The sequence below is a fragment of the Cupressus sempervirens genome, chromosome 8 (genome assembly GCF_028749045.1).
Source record: "Cupressus sempervirens isolate cs-2001-9-10 chromosome 8, ASM2874904v1, whole genome shotgun sequence".
Lineage (NCBI taxonomy): Eukaryota > Viridiplantae > Streptophyta > Pinopsida > Cupressales > Cupressaceae > Cupressus > Cupressus sempervirens.
The window spans coordinates 66,723,197-66,744,635 of record NC_143125.1 but is presented as its reverse complement, the minus strand read 5'-3'; the positions used below and the strand labels follow the sequence as shown (position 1 = coordinate 66,744,635).

Sequence of the window (21,439 nt, the reverse complement as noted above, 5' to 3'; positions counted from 1 at the left end):
ATAGGAATACATAGCGTTATTTCCTATTCTAGAATAACAATTCAAGAATATGTATTCCTATTCCCATATTCTTATTCCCACAACCAAACAGCGGATTTCTTGAAAGGGTAAGATTTGTGAATTATAGTCATGCAAATATTAAAAGTACTTGAGCATTGATGATTTTAAATTCACATCTTTGTCTATCTATGTAAGGTGTGCTAGGACCAATACTCCAAAGATAGTGAAAATTTAGGAAGATTGTGGACAAATAGGGTACTGATGTAGCCCAAACCCTTTTCAAAGTAATACTTAGAAAAAAATAACACAACACAGATTATCAAAATACTAAATTCTTCATTCAACTTCTGCAACTCTATTCTACCTTAGAATGAAAGAAAACACCTACTTATTACATTTCTGAAAATTACCATATTTGGCAGATTTTTAGAAGAAAAAAAAAAAAAGGAATTTTCCATTTTTGGAAATTTCAAAAATCCATCTTACGAATCCCTATTTTTTCCAAGAAAATCCCCCAACTAAGGCAAGATGAATTGCCAGCTAATCTACAAGATCAAGAGTATGGATTTTGGATTTATTAAAAAAAAAACTAGAACAAAAACTAGAAAAAAAAATCTACAAAAACTCAATTTTGGAGGTCAAGACGAAATTTTAGGCTTCTAGAAAATTTCAAAGTTTTCGTCTATCAAGTTGAGCTCATTGAAAATCCAAATAAATCCTCCTTATGCAACTAGCTATAAAATTATATCCAAAACCCATATTTTAGTCAAAAGTTATGACTCCAGAAGTTGATGCATTAGGTACAATATTATAAATATAACAACAGATAGCTAACAAATTTGATCTTACTATTAACGTAGAATGTTACCAACCATTGATGAAATAAGAAAAGGTATTATTAAAATTAGCCAAAAAGAATGAAAGGAAACATTATAGTTATGTAGCAAAATACTTTTGAGGAAAATAATTGACCGTTAAAGAAATTTTAGGATGATTATTATCAAATAAATATTATTATATAATGAAAATCTACCCTACACCTTAGCTCAATAGTGTTTGAATAGCATAACAATATTTAGTCCTAATAAATAATCAAAAATTTATCTCACCTATTCAATTCAAAGAGCAAAGAGAGCAAACATATGAATTCTTTCATAAAACCAAGTGCCATCAAAACTATGATCCAACACCAAAATGCATCCCTCCACAGTGTACTTATTTAAGAAATCAAGCTTCATATCCATTCACACATATATCATTGATCTCAATAATATAGTATGCATACATTCCTAAGCCTGACCCTCCACTATAGAGTTGTCAACTAATGTGAAAAATACTTTGCATAACAAGATTCTTGACTCTTTACTATGTAAATTTTTTAATGCTACCTTAAATAGATGGTGCTTAATAATTCTATGACAATGCACATTAAGTTGATAATCAATTTCTTTCTTCTTAAGAGAGTGATTATTTAGATATATTTTCCATTGTTATGTTATACCTTAATCTATTGGAAGTGCGAAAAGGGAGATTAAAATTTCTCTTGATTTTAAAGCATGTTGCTAGTAGAATTTCCTAATATCTATGCATAAAATATTATAAATATATAGAGAAGCATAATGCAAAGGAAATAATTTTCATTCAATTCTCTTTTCATAACTACAACCAAGTATAACAATGAAATGGCTCTTTTCCTTCAGTTTTTTCTATCCATCGATGGAGTCCAAGTTATGAGACACAACCTAGGTCTCCCAATCCTTGCCCCTTTTTCAAGAGGGAAATATTGGGTTGGGGGGGGGGGGAGTGCGGGGCACACTATCCCTACTTCTCATATGTTAGGGTTCACTAGTGTTATCCCTTATGTTATAGGTTTGTCCCTATAGAATAGTCCTACCATCTACATGACCTCTTATGTATCCTTTCTCCAACATCATAATCCTCTTCCTTTACAAATAAGTTGTTGGGTGTTATCCCAACTAATATATTATACCCTAGAAACAAAGAAAAGATACATATGTGTTTGTAAAGCTAGAAAATCTATGATGAGGTAGTGAATGTGTCCATTGTTGAATTGGGGCTCTCATTGATGAGTAAGTACTTATCTTTTAGAACCACTATTGACCAACTTAGAAAGCATGTCTCAACTCAATGAAAAGTTAAAGATAGTGTGAAATTCAATGTGTTTCCTAAAAACTTATTTATTTTTAGTTTATTGAATAAGGAGGATATGCTTTATGCTTTTACTAATGGAATTTTGATATATGGTTCTAACCTAAGAAACAGTATCTCCCTGTGCAAGTGAAGATTGGGTTCCAATGCCCAAATAATGTAGGATTGTTGGCTCTAAGCTAGATCCACCTTGTTGAGTTACCCCTACAGTTTTGGAACTATTGGGTATTTTAGGTTATTGATGATTCATTTGGTTCTCTCCTGGCTATGGATAGTATCACCCAAAAAATACCTATTTTTATTCAATTTATAATCAAATTCCCTTTGTTTATTTATGATATGCAAATTATTTTCATACAAATTCCATGTCTTCACCACTTACATATATTCCCAAATTCTTATCTACTTATTCTCCCATTATCTATATTGTTAAATGCAAACTCTACTCATACTGATGTCATTTTTCATCCTTTTGAAATTCTACCCTTTTCTTCCAAAATGTTATATTTACAATCTTATTTTTCAAGTTATTATATACAAATTCTAGTCATACCAATATCATACGTCAAACTTTTGACACTTTATCAATATATATTTTTGCAAATTTTGTTAAATTTTTAATGTAAAGTTATAAATTAATTTTTGCAAATCTTAAAAATACTAATGTCATTTCTCAACTTCAACTACAAGTCATATCAATAAGTTTTTTAGACTATTTCCCACTATTTCTCTAGAATCAATCTATATAGATAATAGGGGAAAGGACCCCATAGTTGAACAGGTACCAATAGTTGTGAGGGTGGTTAACATCTTATGAGCTAATTTTAGTATCAATATATGCTATTGATTGAACAATAAGGTACTAATTTTTAAGTTTTTATTTATTAATAATTATAAAAAACTAATTCATTACAAATTTTTCTTGTATATATCATTGATTTACTAAAATTGATACCACTTTTAGATAAAGAACATTCATTGTATGTTCCATATAAACTAATATAAAATGTTATTTTTTATTATTCAAATTACTCTTTACACAATATAAAGAAACATGTATAAAATATTGTATTTCATATTGTACACTTTTTGAAAGAGGTTGTCCAAACACATGGATAAGACATCATTTCCTTATTTTCTTTCCAATTAATTACTAATGTATTGTTGTTCAACATCCAATGCATATACAACTATAAATAAGAAAACATTTCTTCGAGAATTCATCCCATCTTTGACAAATATCCAACCCAATTGCTAGAGTTGGAGTCTTTGATAAGCAACTTAGAGTCTTTGACAAGCAAGTTAAGAGTACCTGCATCATAAACATTGATATGTTTGAACTCCCTAATCCATCAAAATTAGACAATTAATGCAAAAACAAATTCAAAGTCTTCTCTTGGAAACCACAATCAATTGCCAACTAATCAAGTTACAAACTTTCAAATACCACGGATTAACCACTTTGCAAATTTAGTATATAAAAAAAGAGGTTGGATTTGAAAGGAAAGTCACAAATGAGCCAATTGTCAATTTCAAATCCAAAATTGTTGGAGGGAAAAAAAATCTACTAATACTACATATGGTTAAAGAATTTTGTTGAAATGAACATACATTCTATGTGAGCTCAGAGCACTTATAGGGACTGCATAGAACATCGATTGCTTAGGATATCTGTAGGCATAGAATCATATAATCTATCAACATAGAATCACAAAATCTATCAATATTCTCTGTATTCTCTATGCTAGTTTGCTAGAATATTAGACTTCTCTATGAGCACTTAAAGGAACTAGATAGAACATCAATTGCTTGGGATATCAAAAGCCCAAAAGACCAGGTATTTTACCACTCATTTTTTAGTATTAATATAATTATACATGTTGTGCAAATTAGTAAAGGAATTATATCAACATTCTTTGTATTCTTTGTTATAGTCCATCATATAACGTATTCAGTTAGTGGAAAATGTTGTTTATTCATAGACTAACTATGAATATGTTTACCAAGTCTTCCAGATCAACAAATAAAGTATGTTGTTTCTTTTAGTCTAATATCATAAAGTTATTTATGTGCCACATAGTATATTAACATCATTTTCATCATATAATGTATGCTATTAACATCTTGTCATGATCCACTATGTAAATCTATGATAGTCCATCATTTAATGTATGTTATTTTTTCTAGACTAACAATTAATTCATTCCCAAAAATAATAGCATATTATATGATGGAATATAAGAGATATTTCTGTCATAATCCATTGCATAGTATGAAGTTATTTGTGGAAATTTTATAACAAAAATTTCATTTATTGTATGTTGTTATTTCTAGACTAACTGTGAATTCATTCCCAAAAATAATAGTGTATTATATGATGGAATATAAGAGATATGTCATAATCCATTGCGTACTATGAAATTATTTGTAGAAATATTATGACAAAAATTTTATTTCCATGTAAATCTATTATAGTCCATCATTTAATGCATGTTATTATTTCTAGATTAACTGTGAATTCATTCCCAAATATAATAGCATATTATATGATGGAATGTAAGAGATATATCTATCATAATCCATTGTGTAGTATGAAGTTATTTGAAAAAATATTATGACAAAAATTTTATTTCTACGAGACTGATTGAACTACAAACCATCAAACAACATGAAGTTATTATTGGGAGAAAACACATCATAGAAAAGATAACAACATATTATATGATGGAAATGATAAATCTATGAAAACTTCATTTCTAAGAGAGTGACTAAATAATTATGTTAAGTTCAAATATGGTGTTATTTTTAAGATAAACATATCATTTGTGTCAAGATAAATGTTTAGTCATTCTCTTAGGAATAATTTTTCCTATAAAATTTTTGTTTCACTTTTTTTTGCTATAAGATAATCTCTCTATAATGTGTTTTTATGGTTTTTAATATATGACATTTTCTATTTAGGCATTATGATAGCAAGAAAGAGAAGAAGTAAAAGATTTACCTAAAAATTGACACCTCGCTATCCATGAGGTGTCAAACTACATGTCGTTGACTCTGATGATGAAAACAATTCATCCAAGCTAACTCTTGATAAAAAAAAATCACAATCATGTTGTGGAGAATACTAATAGGCTAGATGGTGTTGTCAAATCCTCTAAATGTCAAAAAAAAAAAAAAAACCTTCCAAGGCAATCAATGGACAGAAGAGGATATGGAACATGCCATTGAAGATGTTGAAGATAATTGTTTTTCAATAAGAGGAGTAGCAAAGAAGTGGGAAATTCCTATTAGCAGTACCCCCAAAAACAAAAATCAAGGGACCCTCAACAATTCTCTCCTTGGAAAAAGAGCTAGAAGTTGTCCAATGGTGTAAAGATTTAGCTCAGCTTGGTTGTGGTTTAGAGGTAATTTAGCTTAAGTCACATCTGGCTCACATCTACCAAACAAGGCCAAATCCATTCAAAAACTATGGTGGGTTGGGTTCTGCAAACACCATCTAGATTTGACAATACAGACTACAGAGGATCTAGATAGGGATAAAGCATTCATGCTATGACCAAGTATTGTGGCAGATTTTTATAATAATTTGACAAAATTGTAAGATTATAATCATTATGAACCAATACACATATGGAATTGTGATGAAATAGTTGTGCAAACAGATAGAAATAATGGAATGTGAGTTATTGCAAAGTTGGGAAGTAGAAGTGTACCCCAAATCTTATCTAAAAGTAGAGAATGGATCACAGTACCATGTTGTATCAATATCGTGGGTCAGAGCATACTAGTCTTCTATCTTTTCAAAGCAAAAAGAAGACTTCAAAATTACATTGCTAAATGTGAGGCAAGAGCTTGCATGGTAGCACAACTACATGCTTGGATGAAAAAACAACTTTTCTTAAATTACCTACATCATTTTGCTAGATCTATTCTAGGTGGGTCTTCATCCAAAAATAGGCATTGGCTCATTTTTGATGGACATGGAAGTCATGTTACCTTTGCCACAATTCAAGAGGCAAGATATTTGGGCATAGATCTTCTTACATTTCCTATCACACTAGTCATTGATTGCAACCTTTAGATGTAAGTGCATTTTCTCCATTCAAGTCATATTTCAAATTTGAAAGGTCAAAATAGATGGCCAAACATCCAAACATAGAAATAAGAAGAAAAAAATTGGCTAAACTAGCAAGAAAACTTTCAAACTTGCCCTTGTGCCTAACAATATTACAACTAGCTTCCAAAGGACTGGAATTTGGCCATTGAATAAAGATGCTCTTTGTAATGACATGAAGCCAAGTAATGCATTCAACATTGAAGATGACAATGATGTTGTAGATACTGAAAGAATTTAAGGTTAGCTGGTTATGATGGTGAAGCTATTAAAATTTGTGTGGTGGAAATGGAAAAACAACAGAAAGATGATGCAAATGAAAATACAAGTTTACCAATAGATGGAAATATAAGTTCACCAGCAAATGAAAATACAACTTCACCAGGAAATGAAAATATAAGTTCACTGGCAAATGTTACCTAGAGATAATTTGAAGATGACTTGCATGATTAAATGAGTTTACCAATATAGTTTGATCCACCTAATTGGGTTAAGGAAGGAGCAATGGAATTGGGAGTAGAGATTGAGTTTCAAGATGAAGACATTTCATTATCTATTCCTTCTCCACCTCCAATGCCAAGAGAAGAAGTGGTTCATTATTATGTTGAAACAAAAAATTGGGAGACTTTAGTTTTGGAATGTAATGAGGGTAAAGATGGTCACATTGAACATAATCAATATGGTTCAAATCTAGAATGCACTGAAGATGAAGATGGACAAGCTAAACACAACCTAGATGCATTGAAGACATTTGTAGATGAAGATGGATAGGCTAAACATAACCTAGATGCACTAAAGACATATGTAGCCTTTCAGATATAATATGAACAAAGGTTATGTAGTTAGGGATCATTAAGAAGTTTTTTGAAGCTACCAATTCAAAGGGTTACAAAGAGATTCAAACCATCTGATAATACCACTCTTAGATTGGGAAGAAAATCTCAAATACTTACATCTAATGAGTACATAATATTGCGAGAGCAGAAAGAAGAAAGGAAGGTTGAACTTATAGAGTTGAAAGAAAGGAAGAAAAAATAGTTGGAGGAAAAGAAAATTCATCAAACTAAGTTGAGAAAAAGGAAAGATCGTCATAAACTTGAAAGGAAAATAATAAAACAAAGGAAGCAAGAAGAAAAGGTACAACAACAAAAGGAGAGGGAGTTTTAATGGAAAGAAAAGAAGGGTTATAGAAGAGCTAAGCTAGTAAAAGATAAAGTCAGTAGGGGACTTGCAAATATTAGGGAAGTGAGTTCTTTAGCAACTTCTCTTGAACCACGTGCAAATAGAGTAGGACAACAGAGTACTCCAACAACCCCCTTACCTAAGCATCATCAAATTTCAAGGGATATGTACAACATTCTATCCCTTAACTATGTTTCCCTTCACAACATGCATACTGCTTATAACTTGAGCCCCCCTCATTCTCTAATCAAATAATTCCAAATTGGTAGGTTGTTCGACAAAAACATGTTTGGGAAAATGAATCCCATCACCCCAATGGTTGTTCCAGTTAGTCCAAAAAATCCTACAGTAGATAGTATTGAGGACGAGCCATAACCCTTCCCTGGCTTCATGGTGAACTAAGGATGTTGTAGTGAAGACATATGCTACAATGAAGGCCTGATTCTTTTAAACTGAAGAACAATGCAATGAAGACTTAATCATTCTGATGGTTCAAAGGAATATTTATAGAGCTGGTCATTTTGTTATAACCTATAGACTGGTCCTCTATTTTCACAAGCCAGTCATTTTGTTGTATCCTATAGATTGGTCCTCTATTTTCACAAGCAAGTCATTTTGTTATATCCTATTGACCAGTCCTTCTATTATACCTTTTCTTGACAATTTTCTCATTTTGTAATGTTCTATTGATAGTCATTATAATTATAGCAATATATCTATTTTCATAAAGACATAAATGATAATCTTGCTTTGAAGATCTACATATGTCAATTTACAGATTACTTTCTATAGAAACAATCACATTTATTCACTAAAATCAACAAAATTAATATTGTAGACTAAATTACTGTACTTAGTAGAAATTATCAAAAAAAATCCATTACAAAAAAAAATAAAACAAAACAAAACAAAAGGAAAAAATAAGGATAGATGGGTCATTGCCTAGTAAGGTCTTTTATGACCTTACTTGCTCAAAAGATCTCAAATTCTTCAATGTAGTTGTATCAATAGAGACATTCTATAGATAGTTGAAGCCCTCTTTCCCCAACTTGCATATACATAAAATTTATCAGCAATTCATCTATCAAAAATTAATTAAGATGTGAAATGAATGGTGAAAAAAATAGAAGTTCTTGGCTACCAAATCTGAATAACCCAACACTTGGTTAGAGAGGAACCTTTGATGGCAGGGCATCTTTGCAACCCTCTGCCAGTCTAGGTTCTCATTGACTACTAAATGAAAGGATGCTCATAAGTCTCTCAATTTCACAATCTCTCATCTATATGATTCACCTTCTATATGCACAAGAATAACATCAATAAAGAAACACTTCAAAGTTAAGAGATAACATGATAGAGCCCATAGGATGAAGCATGTGAGGAATGAAAAGCAAGAATTTAGATTGAAGTTATCAGAGGGGAATTTATCAGTGTTACTTTTAGGAGACAAAAAGAATTAGACCAGATTTTTTTTAAATAATGCAAAGCCCTTTTTGTATTATCCACTAAAAAATAACAAAAATATCAAGTTGGTCATCCAAAAATTTCCTAGCTAGAAGAAACTAAATATCCATACAGACAAACAAAAATTGCAATATTTCTTTAGTAGCATTTGCATTGGGTCCAATGATAGCCAAAGAAGATATTTTATCTTGATCAAAAGGAAAAGTGCTCTTATCATTCTTGAGTAGCACTATCCCTTGCCTTGAAGCATCTGCAACCAATTCTCACTGTTCCTCTATACAAACATCACTTGGTCCAAGGATTCCAAATGGTTGGTTGGCAAGATTTCCATCAAACCAACCAACTCTCATCAGTATTCTGGAATTGTTCATCAGAGCTTCATCAATATCAGATACATTCACCTTTCCTTACATCACAGTTGATTTTGTGCACCGACCAAGCCACATTCAGCCTTGCATTCATGACATGCACACAAATATGTGAGAAAAACAGTCATTCAAGTAGCCCAAAATTCTAGTCTTCCATGACAAGAGTTACCAACTTTAAGTGTGGTAGCAGATGCATCCTCCAGTGTTGCTATGTAGTGTTGATCATTGTAGAACACTTTGACCAAATCACCGTCCGGACTATATATCTGAAAATAGGGAAAAATCAAATATTACTAATCATAAAGAAACAAACAAACAAACAAAAGATTGTTCAGATTTGATAGCTTTCCTCACAAATGGAAGATCTAGTTGAACGCCCATCACCAGTTTCTAAATAGCAGACAATGTCTTTGATGGGGAAGCAGACAATGCCTTCAATGGGCTTTGGAATAAGAAGAAATCTGAAATTAGACAGGATAAAAACCCCACAAAAAGATATGGTCAAGAACAATATCATTCAAAAAATACACCCAATAATGATAAAAAAAATTTGCACAAATTATTTATAATCCTTCATCAATGATTACAAGTTTCATGAAGAAATTTTTACAATAGCCGATCAATTGTGGGCAGAAATTGTAACACTAAAAATAAATATACCTCTAAGCATTGGAATTGTGGCCTCTTGAGCATGTGAACCATGGTGTCTTCCATGTATGATCACCATTCTTTATGTGCGAGGAAGCATCTTCGCAGAGCACCAAGCGGTAATAGATCAACTGAGATATGAACAACATAGTATAATGATAGGAAAATGAGTTTAAGGTTAAGGGTAAAAACAACCAAAAAAAAGAGTTTTTAATTTAATTTATACATTTAGATATATCAATCACAAGATAATATCTGACTAATAATTAGAATATTAGTAAATAGAAGTAGAATATGTATATTTATATATAAATGTCATATTGTTTAGGTTTTAGATTTTTAGTGTATATTTTATTTATATGTGATTAAAATTTAATGTGACAATAGGTACAACTATTGGGATGTGGTCAACTATCGATTGGGGGTGGGGGGGTGGGTAGTTGACTATGATGGGTAGGAGGTTAGAAAATTGATAATTTGAACTCATTCTACTACCACACATAAAACTAAAATCAAATTAAATTATGACAAGGTGAAACCTTAGTTATAAGCACTTGACTAGTCAAAGGTGTCATAAAAAAATTGGCTATTTTTATGATCATTATGATCAATTTTAATGAGCACGAAGTAAGGGTGTTGGGTCCTTTCCCCTATATTAAATTGCATTCAAACTCTCTATTTCATCTCTCATGTAACATTTTCCATATATTAAAAAAATATCAATCATACCATTAACAATATTATAAACTGATACTTTTGGAAATACAATTTATTCTAATAATATCCCTGAATTTAAATCATTTGACTAGAATACCTCACTCTTTATCTATCTTCTCTCCACAAACATCACATGTGAGGTGGCATAAACGAACTATTTCACTCTCACAAATCCATTGTATAGTGGGCAATACACTCTTGTATTGCAAGACTAGTCCATGTAAACAAACTGTGAAACTCAAAATTTGGGTATATAAATATAAAAGTGGTCTTCACCAGCACATTATTTTGTTTTAGGCAAGTAAGTTGAAGGGAGACATGCCTCTTTTGATATCTCTACGAAGAAGAATCTTGCCAAGGTTGTAGAGATAAGCTAAAATCTTTTGGATGAGAGCATTTCTAGAGTCAATTTAGAAAATTACGGATCATTTGAACCAATTACTAGTGAGGGCACTAACAGGGGAGCCTTGATCAAGTAAACATCTCTAGAAATAATCACAATTCTTATTGTTATTTCAATCCATTGTAACATCTTGAGAAGTATTGACAAGTATTAATGATAACATCTCAACAAGTATTAAGTATTGTATGTACTATATGCAATGTTTGGTTATGGTTTTGGGATTTCTGGGTTGACTTAACTTTGACCAATTAGAATGTCTACTAGAGGCTTGGGGGGTTTATTTTGGGATATCATGATGATATTTTGTATATGATCTTTTAGACCCAATCTTTGTGATGTGACATGTGTGTTTCTATGATGAGTTTGATCTAATGGTGATTATTGCTTTCCATTATTTTTATGTGAAACTGAGGTGAATGGTGTGACTTTCGTGATATAACGTTTGAGTCTTTGATCAATGATATATGCATACTACCCAAAAGCATAATCATAAGAAAATATGTCTGAAATCCAACTCAAGGATTTTACAAGTTTTGCCTTTGACTATGTTTCAAGAAATCGAGTCTTAAGTTTCAAGTGTTCAAGTTGTAAAAGATACTTAACACTGTATAAGTTTTGTTTTAGTTCAATTGGTTCAAGTTTGTAATTGATACACAAAAAATTCAAGTTTTGTTTTAGTTCAACTAGTTATCAACTAGTGATATTCCAATATACCTAGAGCTACTAATGTAGAAACTTAAGCTCTGATACCAAATGTAATGCCTCGCAAGGGAACCCAAAATAAATTAACCTAAAATTTCACTAAGTTTGTCAAACATTTTTTTCTTGAAAGATAATAACTTAGCAACCATAGATATAATTTAGCAAAAGCATTAACATTCACATAAACACATACCATAAAACATATTACAATTCTTAAGGGTCCCATAATGTTGAATCACATTTGAGTTTTAATTAATATGAACTCCAATATATGACACATCCTTATTAAAGAATAACAACAAGTACAAATCCATTTAAATAATATATAATTATATAAGATGTCACTTGGCAATTAATAAAATACACAATCATCCACTGTATAGGTCACAAGGTATGAAAAGCTAAAAGAATATACATCATAAAATAATATACAACATCTCTTATGATCAATGAATTAAAATACAATACAATAGGAACTATCTGTCATAGAAATACAAGATAAGAGAGAAAGGAATATCTGCACAAACATATCCAACAACAACATCCAATGGTTGGATCTCAATGATATAAAAAAAATGTACTACCACCCAACCTTGTGAAACCCAAAATGATCCACTCCCACCCCACTAAGGAGATAGTCTCAAGTCCCAAACATGATAATAAACTCAAAAGTCAAAACCAACATCTACGTTCAAGGAATCACCTAAAAGAAAGCTATCTTAAAGGGTACTAAGACACAAGTATCAACTAATCCTAAAAGCAACATAAACATGTAGGAACTCTACTATGCAAGTAGGCAAGTGTCATCGCATGAGCCAACTCTAAGGTTACCCAATAGTGTTTTAATAATCCGATCCCCTACTGTCTCTACGCAGCATCAGTATCTTTTGGTATAAACAAAGAATACTAACAAGTCAGCTTTAAGGTCACCCTAGTAATCTTTTAATACTCCTGCCCTCTATTGACTTTTTGTAGTACCAATATCTTATTAATTCATTTAAAACCCATTTAATGAATGTTATCACTTATTAAAATAACCTACAATGAGTTACTCATTAGCCTCTTTAGGGCCTCAACCTACATTCCAAGCCATTTTCCAACATGACATACATAAAACTTACCCTACACTCAACAAAAGCAAAAGATCTCAAATGACTATAAACCATACATCAATTCTTAAACAAGCAACTAAAAAGTACTAAAATATTACTGACCATAATCATAGATTCCACCAATATGCTCATCCTAATAGGAATTATCCAAAATCAAGTAGACATAAACTAAATCCACATTATAACATGACATAAGAAAATTAAAAAATGATTTAATCACCTCAGTCCTATACAAGCAACTACTTGAGTCAACCAAGGATAACTGATTGAAGACTCAAAGATTATATCAGGAAAGTCACACTATTCACCTCAATTTCACATAAGAACACTAGAAAGCAATAATCGCCATTAAATCAAACTTATCATAGAAATACACATGTCACATCACCAAGGTTGGGTATAAAAGATCATATACAAAATATCATCCTGACATCCTAAAATAAACCCCCAAGCCTCTGGTAAACATCCTAACTAGTCAAAGTTAAGTCAACCCAAAATCCCAACACTAATAACCACACATCGCATACAACACATACAATAGTAACTTTTCATAATTCTTTAAGTTTTGAAAACACATAAGTTCAATGTTCACTATAGGTTTTCAAGTTTTCATTTTTGTTTTCAAACACAAATTTAATAATAACCAGGGTTTTAGTTTTCTTTTCCAAGTATGACTATTTATAGAGTTTTCAATTTCAATCAGGGTTCATGTTTTCATTTTGATGTAATTTTTTCAATTCGATAAAGTTATAAAAATATCAATTTTACTTTTAAAATCGAATGCCTATCTACCACTAACTCACCAAACTGACACCTCTATAAGGATCATAAATTTAAATAATAACTAATAAATAATTAAATACTAATTATTTGATAATATTAAATAATAAAAAGAATTTCATTAATCAATTTCCTTCTAATGTCCTATTAAAATATTAATTAATTAATTAAATTAATTGCCAATAGCATAAAAATTTTAAGCAAATACTTAATAAATTAACATACTTTAATAGTTAAAAGAAAATTATTAATAAAATATATTAATAATAAAATTTTAATTAAACTAAAATTTAAATTAAATCTTATTTAAATTGAAATTAAAATTAATTAAAATTTAAATACCATTTAAATTAAATTATTTAAATTAAAATAAAATAAAGCATTTTAAAATAACCGTTTAAGGCCCGTCGACTTACCCTTAAAGGGCGAGACTACTGCCATAGCAACTATTAAATGCAACCACAACCAAATTGCTCCCATGAGGGTGAGAAGGTGGGTGGGGGAGATTGATGGTCCCAGCCTATCACCAAATTTAATTTAATTTTTTAAAAATTTGTTTAATAAAACAAACACCACACTCCCTAATAAATTTTTTTATTTTATAAAACCATGAACAATACTCTGATAGGGAAACCCAAAAAAAATCGAATTGACAATCTAAAATTTGATTTTTTAATCCCAAAACCCCATCTGATTAAAATACCCATTTGTAAAATTTATAAAATGAAGTTTCACACACTCCATTCCTCAAACATAGATAGCTTCGATACGAAGAGGAATTTAAGATTCACAATAGGGTTTCATCAATAATATCAAACAAATGTACAAATATTTGAAAACAAATCTATCCAAATACAAAGTAGACAAAAGATTGGAAAATAGAAATCTTATTGCATAAATCAATCACAAGATTCTACCTAAATCTGATTCTAACATGCAAACATGCAATCTCATGAAGAACACGAGAAAACCCCCTTTCTTCTAAAAACTTCATTCTCTGAAAACTGCTTCTTCAAATCCTAGTAATTGCAAAATGGGCTCCCAATCTCTGATGAAGAGTTCTTCCCTAAATTTGTCGCTCTGATTGTGCAATCACATAAGACAACTCTTTGATCTTTATCTATTTATTACTTTATTATATTTTAAACATATCTTAATTAATAATAATCAAATGATATACATAAATATTTCAAGTATAACTTAATTTATATTTCATAAATATTAATAATAATGAAATATAATCTCTACAATTAAAAATAAATAACTTCAATTTTTAATATCTAGTCTTATTTACAAAAAAAATTACAATTATAACTAGCTTACATCATCATCATTATTGCAATCACAGTCATCATCCTTGTCATCATGCTCATGCAAATCATAAATGTCAATGACATCATCACATTCAGCATAACGTCCCCTATGGGCTTTGTCAAATTTTCCATGATAGCCGCCATTGCTAATGCATAGTTGAGTAAATAAGCTCTGCATTATGTCGAGGGCTTTCCTTTCCTCGCTTTCCTTCACTCCCATTAAAAACACCACCTCCATAGAACAATCAGTTGTCATCCAAGAGTCATATTTTGAGAGCCTTTCTTCATTTAGGGTCCGTTTGGTTCGTGGAATTTAAAAAAGCTGGATTTGTACAAACTTTGGTTTAGCCAAATCAAGGTTTTGTATATCTTCATTCCGATTTTTGAGATTTTCCTGAAACGGTTTGTTTTACTCGGAAGATGCATGTGAAGACACATTTCTATGCGTACGCTTGGAGTTGAAGGCAAATTTCAAAAAATAGTCCAATCTATTATTTTTACACTCCTTAAAAAACAAAACCAGGTTTTGATTTTCAATTCCTACTTTTTTTAAGAAGTCGGAAAACCTGATTTTGAGACAAAATTGGAAGTCTCGTATGCTAATTCCATTTTGCAAATTTTGAAACAAACGCACAAATTTTCAAATCCAGATTTTGAAAAAGCCAATCCCTGTCATCTTCCAGGAACCAAAAGGACCCTTACAGCGCAAATGTATACCCAATCTGCACGATAACTGCAGAGTCCTATTTCTTTCAGCCAAAAATTCCCGTCAAAGACAATCTCAGTCCCATTACAAATGTCTCTCTTCATTAAAATGGGTCCCCAAAGGATAGCGCAAAAGATGAACGTACCGAAGGAATGTTGGGTTTTTATATGAAACGTATGGATCATCTCCTCTGCTTCTTCCGTACTCAGATCTATTTCACAGAAATCATCCACCATTAACAATGTGCTGTAAATTTTATCTGCATTTAAAAATGGAATGGTTGATGAGTCTTCGTCTTCATCTTCTCTAGCCGGTCTCCCCACCAGAATTGTAAGCTTCCACGGCAATCTCTGAAACCACAGTATTCTCACTAAATTATTTTCAGCATTATTCAGAAAGACTTTATACAGATGCAACCGTTACAAAAATTACAAGATATGGCAAAAGAGCAACTGAACTAAATGGAAATAGTGGGCAAGTTAATGAGAAAATATACATATCTGTTTTAATACATGCAACTTTTCAGCGGAACTTATTGAAGAAGCATCGGAAATAATCATCTCCTTCAGTCCTTTCAATTCTTCTATACCTCTTATATTCTGCAGTTTCGGACATGCAGCAATGATAAAGCTCTCCAGACATATGGAGGATTCAATTCCTTGTATGCTTTGCAGTCTTGGACATGTCCCGGTGGAGATTCTCTTCAACACTTTCAATTCTTTAAAACAAATTCCGCTCTCTAGCTGGTCACACCGTTCAATCCACATTCTCTTCAATCCTTTCAATTCTTCAATAGCTTTGATATTCTTCAGCTCTGGACACTTGAAATCTAGATCCTCTTCAAACCCTTCAGTCTTTCAATAGCTGGTATATCCTGCAGCTCCCAACACTTATTAATATAGATCCTCTTGAGACGGCTGAAACGCCCAAAATTAGGCAACTCACTTAGCATCGCACCATTTAATGCGGAGCATTTCAAGCTGCAACAGATCATTGCACGATACTTTTCTGAACTCTGTACATCTTAACAATACCAGACATTCGAGTGTGGTTACCCCTATTAAATTCACTTCAATTTCATTATCTATGTCATACAGCTTGATAGATTTAAGGGTGGGACACAACTTTCCACTTATTGAGACCTTACTTATATTGAGTCCAGCAGACATGGTTATGGCTTCAAGGCTTCTCATAGGGAACAAATCATCTTCACTTGTCTCTCCCCTGTTACTCAAAGTGAATTCCCCTGCTAACTCATCATCACTTGTCTCTCCCCTGTTACTCAAACTGTAATCGCCTTTCAACGTTAAAATTTTCAGTTTGGTGAATTTTCTTACAGATCTTAGCGAGCAATTCCACACTAAAATTTAAATTCCATAGTCATATTGCAAGTACACAACTTCAAGATGTTTTAACATTCTAATTGCATTCACCACATTATTTAAAGTCCCTTCGAACCTAGATTCTGGGAAAGTATAATACAACTATTTCAGCTTGAGTGGAATCTGAAATTTACAATTCTTTTGATTCAGACCATTATTTTTGAATGGTAAAAAGTCTTAAGAGAACGAACTATTAGCGGATTCGACTAACGGGCAATTTTTTATCAAGAAAAAGTATATACCTGGTTATCCTTTTGCCACAAGGTCGTAGGTGATACTCCTTCAAGTCTTAAAGACTGCAAATTTTGTAGAGGAATCCACTCAGGAATATCCTTATTACTGCAATCATGGGGAACTTTGAGTTGGAGCCATTGCAAATTTTGTAGAGAAATCCACTCAGGAATATCGTTATTACTGCAATCATGGGGACGTTTATGTTGAAGCCATTGTAAATCAGTCGTTGTCTTTAAAATCTCCAAAGATATGTCAGTTGAGGAGAATAATCATTAAAATATCTGAAATTCTTTCCTTCCGCTACCGTACTAATGCTTTGCATTTCAGTCTGCATTTAAATTTCTATGGAGTTAGAAAAAATCTTAATTATAAGTCAAGGGTAAATGTAAATGCCACACAAACACATACAAGACCTGTACGACGCCACAGCCGACAAGGATTGCCATTGTCCGCCATATCTCTGCCCAACCCGGGAGCTCGGATTCCTTTGTGGATTGGGACCTTGCCCCTACTATCTAACGGAGGTGATCATGCTTTCTCGCAACAAATCCTCGCTCATGATGATAAAATCTTTCATCAAGAGAAAGTTGCAGTTCAACGAGGCACTTGTCTTGGAGGGCCTGAAGTGCATGCTCTGCTCTCCACTTGGAAGCCTTCCACACACTCATGGCCTCGCTCACATCCTTCCCTATGAAAAAGCATGTTATGTCTATAAAAATTTGTTTCTCATCCTCTTCGAGAGCATCATAGCTTATCTTAAGCGTTTGTTTTATGTCTTTGTGTTGCCTCATCTTAACAGCATCTCCCTGCAAGTTCCAATTAGTCTTTTCTTGGGATGAGGTGACTCAGGCTTACCATAGTTTATTGTTTTATTTATGCTTTCCTGAAAAGTTGCTAAATGAAGTTGGATTCTTCCACAAGAAAAAATTTAGAGTAGAGAAACAGAAAGCTTCTGTTTTTTAATGATTTATTCATATGCTTTGTTTTTATGCAAGGGTTGTGCATAAGGAAGTTTTTAAAATAATTTGTAGATCCATTGAATGTAGACACTTTAGAAATTGTTTTCTCTTATATGAAAACTTTAAGTACAAAGCATTGTTGTAGAGAATGAAGAGAGAGATGAGAAGTTTTTGCTCAGGGTTATGCTGTCGAATTTTCTCTAGAATGGAGCAACATGTAAATCTCCATGTGAAGGCTGAAAATGTATTGTAACTCGTTGCTGAATAATACATTAGCTTGATGGTTTGGAGCGTGGGGTTTTTACTTGGAAAGGTTTTCCCCACGTATATTTGTGCTCTTTATTCTATCTCATTATTCTAGTTCTATGATGATAGACTAATAATCTACATGTCATAATGCTGCTGAAATTTATTTTGATCTGTAAATTGCAATCACTTTCCTTTAAGATTTTAATCGTGGGAAATCAACTATGTCTGTTTCCACTTTTATGGCATAGTAGTATGCACTTGTATTTGTTTATCAGAAGCTCTTCAATGAACTATTGAATACAAGATGTGCATACTAATCTCAGATGAATTTCTGGAATGCTCTCATTTCCCTTCAACTACCAAAACCATGCCTGCCCAATACTCAAAGTACAAGAGGTAAACCTCCACACGCTTTTACAAAACTGTCTACCAAATCTTCAAATCTAGTCTTACAAGAGTTTCTATGAAACGTGTGCCAACAAAAAAGCTCTTTGCTATGTTGTAGACTCATTTGTTTCATGTTATAGTGGACTCTTACTTCTGCCTGAAAAAGAAGCCTCTCATCACGGGTTTTGACGGTCACCAAACTTTTGGGAGTAAGGACATTCAAGGGTACTAGGGCTTTCAATTTCTTCTGATGATCAGTGTCATCTATAACTATAAAAGTAAATTTGATGCATGACTCTTTTGAAGATTATCCTTGATAATGCTGACTCCATCTTCTATACTACCAATGTTTTTTTACTTTGGGGGTCTTCTGATTGTTGTCCTTGATTATGGTTCCATCTTCTATAGTATTAGAAAACATTTCTTCACCATCAGGAAAAAGATCATTAAGAAGCTTCCACTGTAATGAAGGTAATTTGTCTTTGACATCATTTTCCTGCTCATCAAATAGGATACTTGATCCACTGAATTCTAAATGTTTGCAATTGAACAAATCTTTGGTGAGAGTGGTCTTCCCAGACCCTCCCATTCCATAGATGCCAATTATTTTATCTCTCATCTCCCCATTGCTTTGGCAATGACATTGGAAATCTTTCACAAGCTCATCAAGTCCCATAGCATATTTTGCAACTTCCAAAGGAATTTTTCGCTTTCCCTTCTCTTTAATTATGGCGAACACAATGTCACAACATAGCCTATTCAGATTGCTGAAAATTTGAAATGCAGAAACATAAGATTGAATTTCAAAAGGGCTGCAAGTAATTGAGGTAATTTTGTCCTACTTCCCCAAAATTGTGTCCAGTGTTATTAGATTTTGACATTGATTGAAGTGCGTTATAGAAACTGAAAGGCATTAGTTAACAATCTTACTCATTTTGTCTATTGATTTGATAGCCCATGATCCCTGAAACGTTCTGCAAGCAACCTTTCCACTGTTGAATGCCATCATCGGCGTATCTACCCTTCTTTTCGTGTTTGGATAATGCATATGCAACTCCTCCTTTGATGTGGTAGAAGTCTGAAGGCTCAACATGGTAAAACAAGGGAATAATTGTGGCTTTGGTTTGAAACATTAAAGCAAGCTCAGCTAAGTACCAAGGAGACTCTGCATATCTTTGCAAAAAGATGTTAATGTGAACCATTGCAGAAAAAATGGTGTTCTTTATGGAGGAAAAAATTGAGTCTCCCAGTTGAAACTTCACAATCAAGATATGCCTAGATCCCAACTTTCTGTAGAGAATTGTAGATGTACAAAGCCATATTTTCTTTCGTAAAGGGTTATTTTAATCTGATGTACAGATGTACAGAGCCATACATTGATGATATTTTAATCTTTAGTCAGGATTATAATGCCCATATGAGTCATCTACGACAGTTTCTCAACATCTATCAAAGTAATGGTATCTGTCTCAATCCATCAAAACTACAATGGTGTAGTGAAAGCCTATTGTTTATTGTAGATGTACAGAGCCATATCATCAATGTAAAGCTAATGTTATGAAAGAAATACATCAAGTCCAACAAGAATTAAAAGAATTTGATGCTGCTTCGAGTTCTCTCAGTGCTTTTGACAAGCTCCTGATTGAAGCAGAACAAAAGGATGATGTAAGTCAAAAAGAAGAAACCTGTTCGGATGAACAGGAGGAAAATGAATCAACTGTAAAACAAGTGTTTGGTTATCTTAAAGGTATGCATAATCCATGCCTTACATTTTTACTCACTGTAAAGCTTTCGAGCCTCAAAGCATATACTTTGTGTGCTTTATTAGATTCAGGTGCTGATTGTAATCTAGCACAACCTGAAGCATTTCCTTTAGATTGTTGGGTTCCCACTACTACCTGTAAGGAAACTTGGCAACAAAGAATATAACCGTTTCCACATAACCCATAATAGATCTAAAATAAACACGGAATTAAAATCCACATGCAAGAGAATAGACAACATACCCACAAAATTGTGACACAAGATATACCCTGGGAAACCCTCATTGAGGGAAAAAACCCAACCTCCAAAAGCATCCATCACCATGTATTATTCAGCAAAAATACCATTGTCATACAACCATGGAAGCCTTCATGGCCATAGCCACAACCAAGCAAACTATGTGAACAAGCATGAATCCACACATCCCATGCCATGCTTCCAACCTTCACAACCCTTGGCTAACCTGTCAAGCCTTGTCCCGCTCGACTCTTGCCTTTTGTCTTCTCCTTATCACTCTCTCTCTATACAACAACTACCCTTGTGGCTGCTTATATAGTAGCAAGTCCCACAAAACCACCAAGTGGTATTACATAAACCATGTGCTAAAACCATGTGCTACCTAACACACTGACCCCACATTTAATATTGGGCATTTAATTCTTTTTTCCAATATTAAATAATTACATGAAATATTTTCACAATGTTACAATACAACCCATCAAGAATATTCCATGAGAATCTTTACATGTTGCACGTCCATCTAGGTACAACATTACATAATAAAAA

The 21,439-nt window shown here is 32.5% G+C and overlaps 2 pseudogenes; one reads left to right on the top strand and one right to left on the bottom strand.

Moving 5' to 3' along the window:
- Window positions 1–7,054, top strand: part of LOC149541640 (uncharacterized) — a 52,037-nt pseudogene extending 44,983 nt beyond the window's left edge.
- Window positions 7,055–9,687: 2,633 nt separating this feature from the next.
- Window positions 9,688–20,209, bottom strand: LOC149541639 (disease resistance protein RPS4B-like; annotated as a pseudogene).
- Between the last annotated feature and the right edge of the window lie 1,230 nt (window positions 20,210–21,439).